Here is a 7,105-nt window from a genome sequence, read left to right as displayed (position 1 = left end):
ATATATTTTTTTTCTTTTAGCTGTGACAGCATACAATCAGCTGATGACACTGACTGTGATGGTGCAAATCATCAGGCGCTAAAGGCAGCTCAGAACAAGATGTGGACTAATCAGAAAAGAGAATGTCAGTCTTTGATGTAAAGACCTTTTTTCACTGCTTTGAACTCCACGTCTTGCAAAGAAATTCATGAAAGGCAAAGAATCAGTTACATCATATTGCACGGTGATGTATACTTGCCAAAATATCCAACAAATGAGATGGAATTAAACTTCAAGGGAACTAATATTTAATATTGTTGAGCTGGAATATTGATGTCTCCCACATATTCTTGCCAAACCATTGACTGACTGAACCCCATTGATGAAACGTGCATAAATCCACAACCATATTTCAACAAATGAATCTATCAGTTAATTAAGGATGAAACGGTAATGTTCAGATGTATTATTATTTAAATAGTATGGACGAACTGTCAAAATTTAATTAGCTCATACTTCATAACTAGTCTGTTCTTTAAATTTAAAGCCTTTAAGAGATATTGGGCTTTACCCTTTTGGATGAAACCTTGTAGGTATTATGCACTATGAATTGTGCAATCCTACAGCAAAGAGTTTCTGTATCGCAGATGGAGCCCCTTTAGGAAGTGACAAACCCTTAACTATTCAAAGAGTCCTCCACAAATTTTTTTTTCTAAGAGTATAGGAGCGGGGATGTTGACCATTCTTTCAAACCTTCTCTGCTCCTGATTTCCAAGCATCAGGTTGACTCAGAGACAACATGTTGGCCCTGGAGAGCAGGAGCAAACAAAGTTTGTACTTGTCAACTCGCAGTGCTCGCCAAACAGAAAGACTGTCATGAGCAGAAGCTTCTCTTTGCACTCGCTTTTCAGGTCTGTGCTTATAAATGCAATTGATTCACAGCTCATTGTGCTTTCTTTTTATTGACCAGTCACATTGATACTGTTTAGCGATCATTACACAGGTAATCTTGCTCACAGTTAAAGATATTATTTAAATGACACACACTGTTTTGCTGTGGTTAGTATGGCAGACTTGTTCCAAAAAAAAGTACTATTTACAGCAATTCAATATGCATTTCAATATGAATTTTGAAGTCAAGGCTTTGGGTTGAGCATTTTCAAATCATGCTATTTAATAAAAATCTAACTGGTTTAAAAGGAAACAATGTATTGTTATTAAGATGCATTTTTTTAAACAATTGCTGAATTGTTTTTGCTGTTTTGACATGTAATGGAGCCAAAGTGTCAGCACTGTCAAAAGGAGTAATTTATTCACCAGAGGCAGAGAAGTGAAGACTTAAACATTATCACTCTCCAATTGGCAACAATATCCCCTGCCTGTCCAACTATCACTCCTTATCTGACATGCATGTAATTTCTGCAGGATTTTTAAAGGAAAACTATGAAGTACTACTACAGTGATAGTAACAGATTGAGAGAGAGGGAGACAGAGAGAGAAACAGAAAGACACAGAGAGAGAGATTGAAAGTCAGAGCAACATGCATACATGTTGAATGGTGATTGGAGTGGTGACTCAGTAGTTAAGGTTCTGTGCCAGAGAGAGACAGAAAGCTGAAGCAACTTGCATACATACTGAAAGGGTATTGGAGTGATGGCTCCATGATTCTGAGCTACTGACTGGCAGATTTTCAGTTCAAATTCCAGAAGTACCACTGAACCACTTTCGAGACCTTGAGCAAGACCCTTAAAGTGCCCATGAAATCAAAAATGGCATTTCCGAGCCTGTCGTGTATGTACCTTGGAGCTATTGAAATAGATATGCTAGTTTATCTAAGAAAAGTTATGTCTCACCCCCATAAATATGAATACTATAGTAACAGCTAATTAGAATTCAACATGGACCTTAGCGCCATTTTTGTTTTGCAGCTTTGTGCATGTTATTACCTTTCCAAATTATCCCTTAATTAAAAAATAAAATAAAATAAGAATAATTAGAGTTTGTGTGTCTGTACAAGGTTATTCATTGATTCATTCATTTTCAGTACCGGCTTTATTCTGTTCAGGGTCACAGTGAATCCAGAACCTATCCTGGAAACATTTGGTACACTCACATTCATAAATAGTGCCCCCAGTGGCCAATTCTTGCCAAGAACACTAAAGAAACCTCAGATGAACACACTGTTCAAGTTCCCTGATAGTGCCTCAGTGCTAACCTTGTGAAATGCCTGCTGAAAGCTGATTGGCTGATGGCAGATGTTTTTTTTTTCCAGTCATCCTTTGAAATCCACTTACATTTTAGAACAAAGATGCAGTACACCAAATTTCATCTAGATGAAGTTTACAGTTCCTGAATAAACAGCTGTGTAAATCACCCCTATTGATGGATGCACTCAGTTGTGCGTATGGAGGCCATATTGCTTATTAATCTCAACATAGTGATAAGTGTTGAGGTTCAGACTCTGCCGAGTATTTTGACACCAGTGAAGATACAGCAAAAATGGAAAAAAATCTCAAAAGTAGATCTCGAATATTATGAAAAGTATCCTAAATTTGAGTATGTGGGGCTAAATGGTCCAAATTCAAGGAATCAGAAGAAAAAAAATGGTCTCTAAGACCTGTTGGACATAAAATGTTTCACTATAGCACCACCGTTAGGCAATAGTAGCACATCTATATGGCGTGTGGTCATGCCTAGTGTTAAAAGCACTACATGAAATAAAATTTTGAATTTTATTTAATTAACAGAAAGAAGAGAAGAAAAAACCTTAAGGAAATTAAAAGAGTTCCAAGCACTAGTGTCCCCTTTGTAATAAGAAAAACTTGCCCTATCAAAAAAATAAATAAATAAATAAAGCAAGGGAAAAAAACTGGCTAGGGGCTTGTTTGTTTTTGGTCGCCTCTTTTGTCCTGGTCAAGGCAACTGTGAGCGCATCAAAGTGAAAAAGCATCAACTGAAGCTATTGTTCCTGCCAGAAGCCATTTGAGATGTGACTCTAATCCCTTGCAATTAGATACTGCAGATTCATCTTCAAAAGATTCATTTCCCCCTACCATGAATAAGATCCTTGATGACATTTAATGCACTTATAATTCGCTTTGAAATTGCCCTTTCAAACCAGCACGCATGTAAAGTGGGTTTATTGATTACAACTTAACAGGAAGCTGATCTGCACTTAAAATGGGCAATTAAATGGTTGGTAATTATATATTGATTGGAAGCTGAGGCGTTTGTCAAAGGGCTGGCTGTTTAATCCATGTCGGGGGAAAGGGAGGGATGAGGAGAGGAAGCGCTTGTCATGCACTCCGCAAAATCCCTTCTGTGATCAGAAAGCAAATGCAGTGCATGGCCCCCACCAACCTCCTCCTCCTCCTCCTCCTCCTCCATCTTCCATATCACACTGCAGAGGCACAGTAGCACTATCTTCTCTCCCTTTAGACACCATGAAACCTTGTGATTTTTTTTTTTTTTTTTCATTTTTGTTTCCATTACATAGCTGCATGAAGGAAAGCAGGGTGTGATTACAGAGTTAGTATAATTGGAACAAGGATGTCTCCCCCCTGTATTTCTGGGATGATGATGCAGTAGGATGTGTGCAGATGCATCTCTCGGGTGAATATATTGATTAATCTGTCGCTTGAAACCTCCAACTATCAGAGTTGTCAGGACAGTGCCTCAGTAGCCAATTACATACGGTACAGCTTTCTCTTGCCTATAGCGATAGTACACAGTTTGACATACATAGTTAAGTAAATGATTTATTTATGTTCATGAATGACCTCATCAATAAATATAAGAATCTTACAATTTCAAGAATTTCAAGAAATCCAGAGGTAATTACAAACTGTTAAAAATCTACAGTGTCCTTTAAATCGTATAGTGACGCTAATAGGAATGCCCAGGCACTTTGGATAGTTAAGGGTCCTCAGGTCTTTCTCAGAAAACTTTAAAGGTTGTGGATTTTGGTGATATATATATATATATATATATATATATATATATATATATATATATATATATATATTGGGTCTAAGGGTCTATAATATATATATATATATATATATATATATATATATATATATATATATATATATATATATATATATATATATATATATATATGTATATACACAGAGAGAATGAGAGAGAGTTCTTTTCTCCTTATTCCTTGAATTACATTAAAGATACATTATTGCACTAAAACCTGGCTTGACTATAATGATAGTCCAGTTATAACAGTGCCTATGTATTGTCTTAGCTGACAAAGCATGTTAAAGGGGCTGATATGCAAAGTGCTTATGTGGAAATAATGTGGCCATGCTGGGTTGAAACAAGGATAAGAAGCACATTATACATGATGAATGACTCTACAATTTCTTTTCTTTTTCATGACCTTTAAGGACATACAATTTAGCCTGGCATGTGCATATTTTCAGTGGTATCTCACTGTCCTTATTTGAGTACAGTGATTATACAGGAGTTTAAACTTTTGGTCCTACATAATTGTAAGGGCATATTACTGCTTTAGTTTATTTCATTATGCCATGCTATGTCAGAATTAATTATTACAGTGATTAATCTGTCACACTGTAGAAAGAAACACAAAATTATAGAAATAGAAAAGACAGAAGACATCACAGAATGGTACTGAGTGGGAATCGATTTAGCATAATGATATCGGCTACAGAATTTTACTGGCACTATACATGTTCCTGATTTCTAAACATGATAAGAAATAATGAATGATACATTGCCTAGTCTTTTTCCAACAGTTTTGGTAATCCTGTGCCCACTGTAGCCTCAGATTCCTGTTCTTGGCTGACAAGAATGTAGCCCATCCACCTTAAGCTTTCACGTGTTGTGCATTCTGAGATGCTTTTCTGTTTATCACCGTTGCAAAGAGTGAGAGATATTTGAGTTACCGTAGCCTTTCTGTCAGCTCAAATCAGTCTGGCTGTTCTTCTCTCATCAATAAGGCCTGTTTTGCTAGCAGAACGGCCACTCACTAGATTTTTTCCCCCCGCACCAGTCTATGTAAACTCCAGAGACTGTGGTGTGTGAAAATCCCAGGAGATCAGCAGTTTCTGAAATATTCAAACCAGCCCATCTGGCACCAACAAGCATGCCTCAGTCGAAGTCACTGAGATCACATTTTTTCCACATTCTGATGTTTGATATGAAAATTAACTGAAGCTCCTGACCTGTATCTGCATGATTTTGTGCACTGTGCTGTTGCATGATTGGCTGATTGGATAATTGCATTAATGAGAAGGTGTACATATTTTACTATTAAAGTGGCCAGTGACTCCACATAAAAGTAATTGCAGTTGCATCTCCAAAGAAAGTACCAATTACATGTTGTGCACACAAACAAGCAACATGGACAAGTGCTCACATCCTACCCTATCCTCACATCATGCACATATATCAGTTACTGCATAAATTCTTAGTTATTGCAGAAGATACAGTATATTGAAGTTATTGTGCAGATTCTTAGTTTTTACACACATTTGTAGTTATTACACATTTTGTAGTTATTGTTCTACTTTCTTATACTTTAGTTATTGTTATACTTTCTTTCTGTTCACCTTGCTTTGTATTCAAAAGAGACAAGGCACAATCACATGCTTGAAACACTTGATGTTTAAAATAAATAAACTGGAAGCATGAGTGGTGCTGTCTATCTCTTTTTTAGTGAATGTGTGTGTTCCTGTGTGTACAGCATGCTTATAGTTCAACAGTGCTTTGCTATAATTCATGTCCATTCAGAGGATCAAAAGTCTAGCGATAGAAAATGTATTGATTACATGCTCATTCCATTTTCCAATATATTACCAGTATATGGCTTCCTGTATACATCTTTGTGTGTTTTAAAGAAATGCATAGAACTGAATAGACATATTTTATTAGCATGTGATTTGACAATTGATATGATTGGAGGAAAACTTAATAGATCAGTGATAAATAATAATGTAATAAATCATCAGTATTATGGTACACGTGGGAGAGTGTGTAATGGAGCCCTGATAAACTGACTGAGTTGTGACCAGTATCCACTACTGCCAATTTTTCTGGTCAATGCTGCCATAGATTTACTACAATGTTTGTGAAGGCATGCTATTATGATGCTAACATATGTTTCAAAACAGAATTGCATTTTTCACTATATAAAAATGTTTACATATCTGAATTTCTATACTCGTACTTCAGGCTCCTCTGCTTAGCACCATTTGCAAGGTCATTCAGCACATTCTGAGGACACACTGCGGACACGCTTTGCTGTTGATTGCAGTGTAAAGAGCTCATTTGACTCATCCCTCAAGCTGATTTTTAATGGCCTTGAGTTAAGGAGACTAAGGCAAAACCTTTTCTTTTGGCTGCATTACGTATTTAATATTCTTTAGCCTTCTTACTGAAAAGTGTTCTAGTTTCTTGCAGTCATGTTTCTCATTGAAAATGTTTCTTCATTCATCTTCAGTATCTGCTTTATCCTGATCAGGCTCAAGGTGGAACCAGAGCCTAGCCCGGGAACACAGGTTGGAATACACCTTGTTTGGGTTGCCTGTACATCATCAGGCAACATGCCTTCATTCACACGTAGAATAATTTATCTTAACCAATAACTACCACCACCTACCTGCATGTTTTTGGAAGATGGGAGGAAACTGGAAAACCAGGAAGACAAAACTCAATGCAGGTGGTAAACCATGCTCATGCTCAAACCAGAAACCCTGGCCTTCTGAGGTAACAGCACTTCCCACTGCACCAACATGCCACCATCATGTATATTCTGGCTCATTTAAATGTTTCCTTTGTTTTCAAATGTCCACTAGATGTTATGAACAACTTTAGGCAAGAGGGTGCTCAGCAGGCATATCTTACCCACATACTTAATCAGAAAATACGCCAAAACCACCTTTTTCTTTGAAGTTCTTAAAATAGTGTGTCATATTCTTTACAAATACAGGAGGCTTATTATTGCTTGAGGTGTTAAATGCATGAGAAGTTCATAAGCTGCTTTTTTTAAACCTTTCAAAATTGTACTCCCTTCACAATGGTCTGGGGTGAAGGTTGAAGTTATATAGTATTACTATGAAGTAAGGAAAATGAGTATATATAACTTTTT

Source organism: Pangasianodon hypophthalmus, chromosome 10 (assembly GCF_027358585.1).
Source record: "Pangasianodon hypophthalmus isolate fPanHyp1 chromosome 10, fPanHyp1.pri, whole genome shotgun sequence".
NCBI classification, from domain to species: domain Eukaryota; kingdom Metazoa; phylum Chordata; class Actinopteri; order Siluriformes; family Pangasiidae; genus Pangasianodon; species Pangasianodon hypophthalmus.
This window is presented reverse-complemented; position numbering follows the sequence as displayed.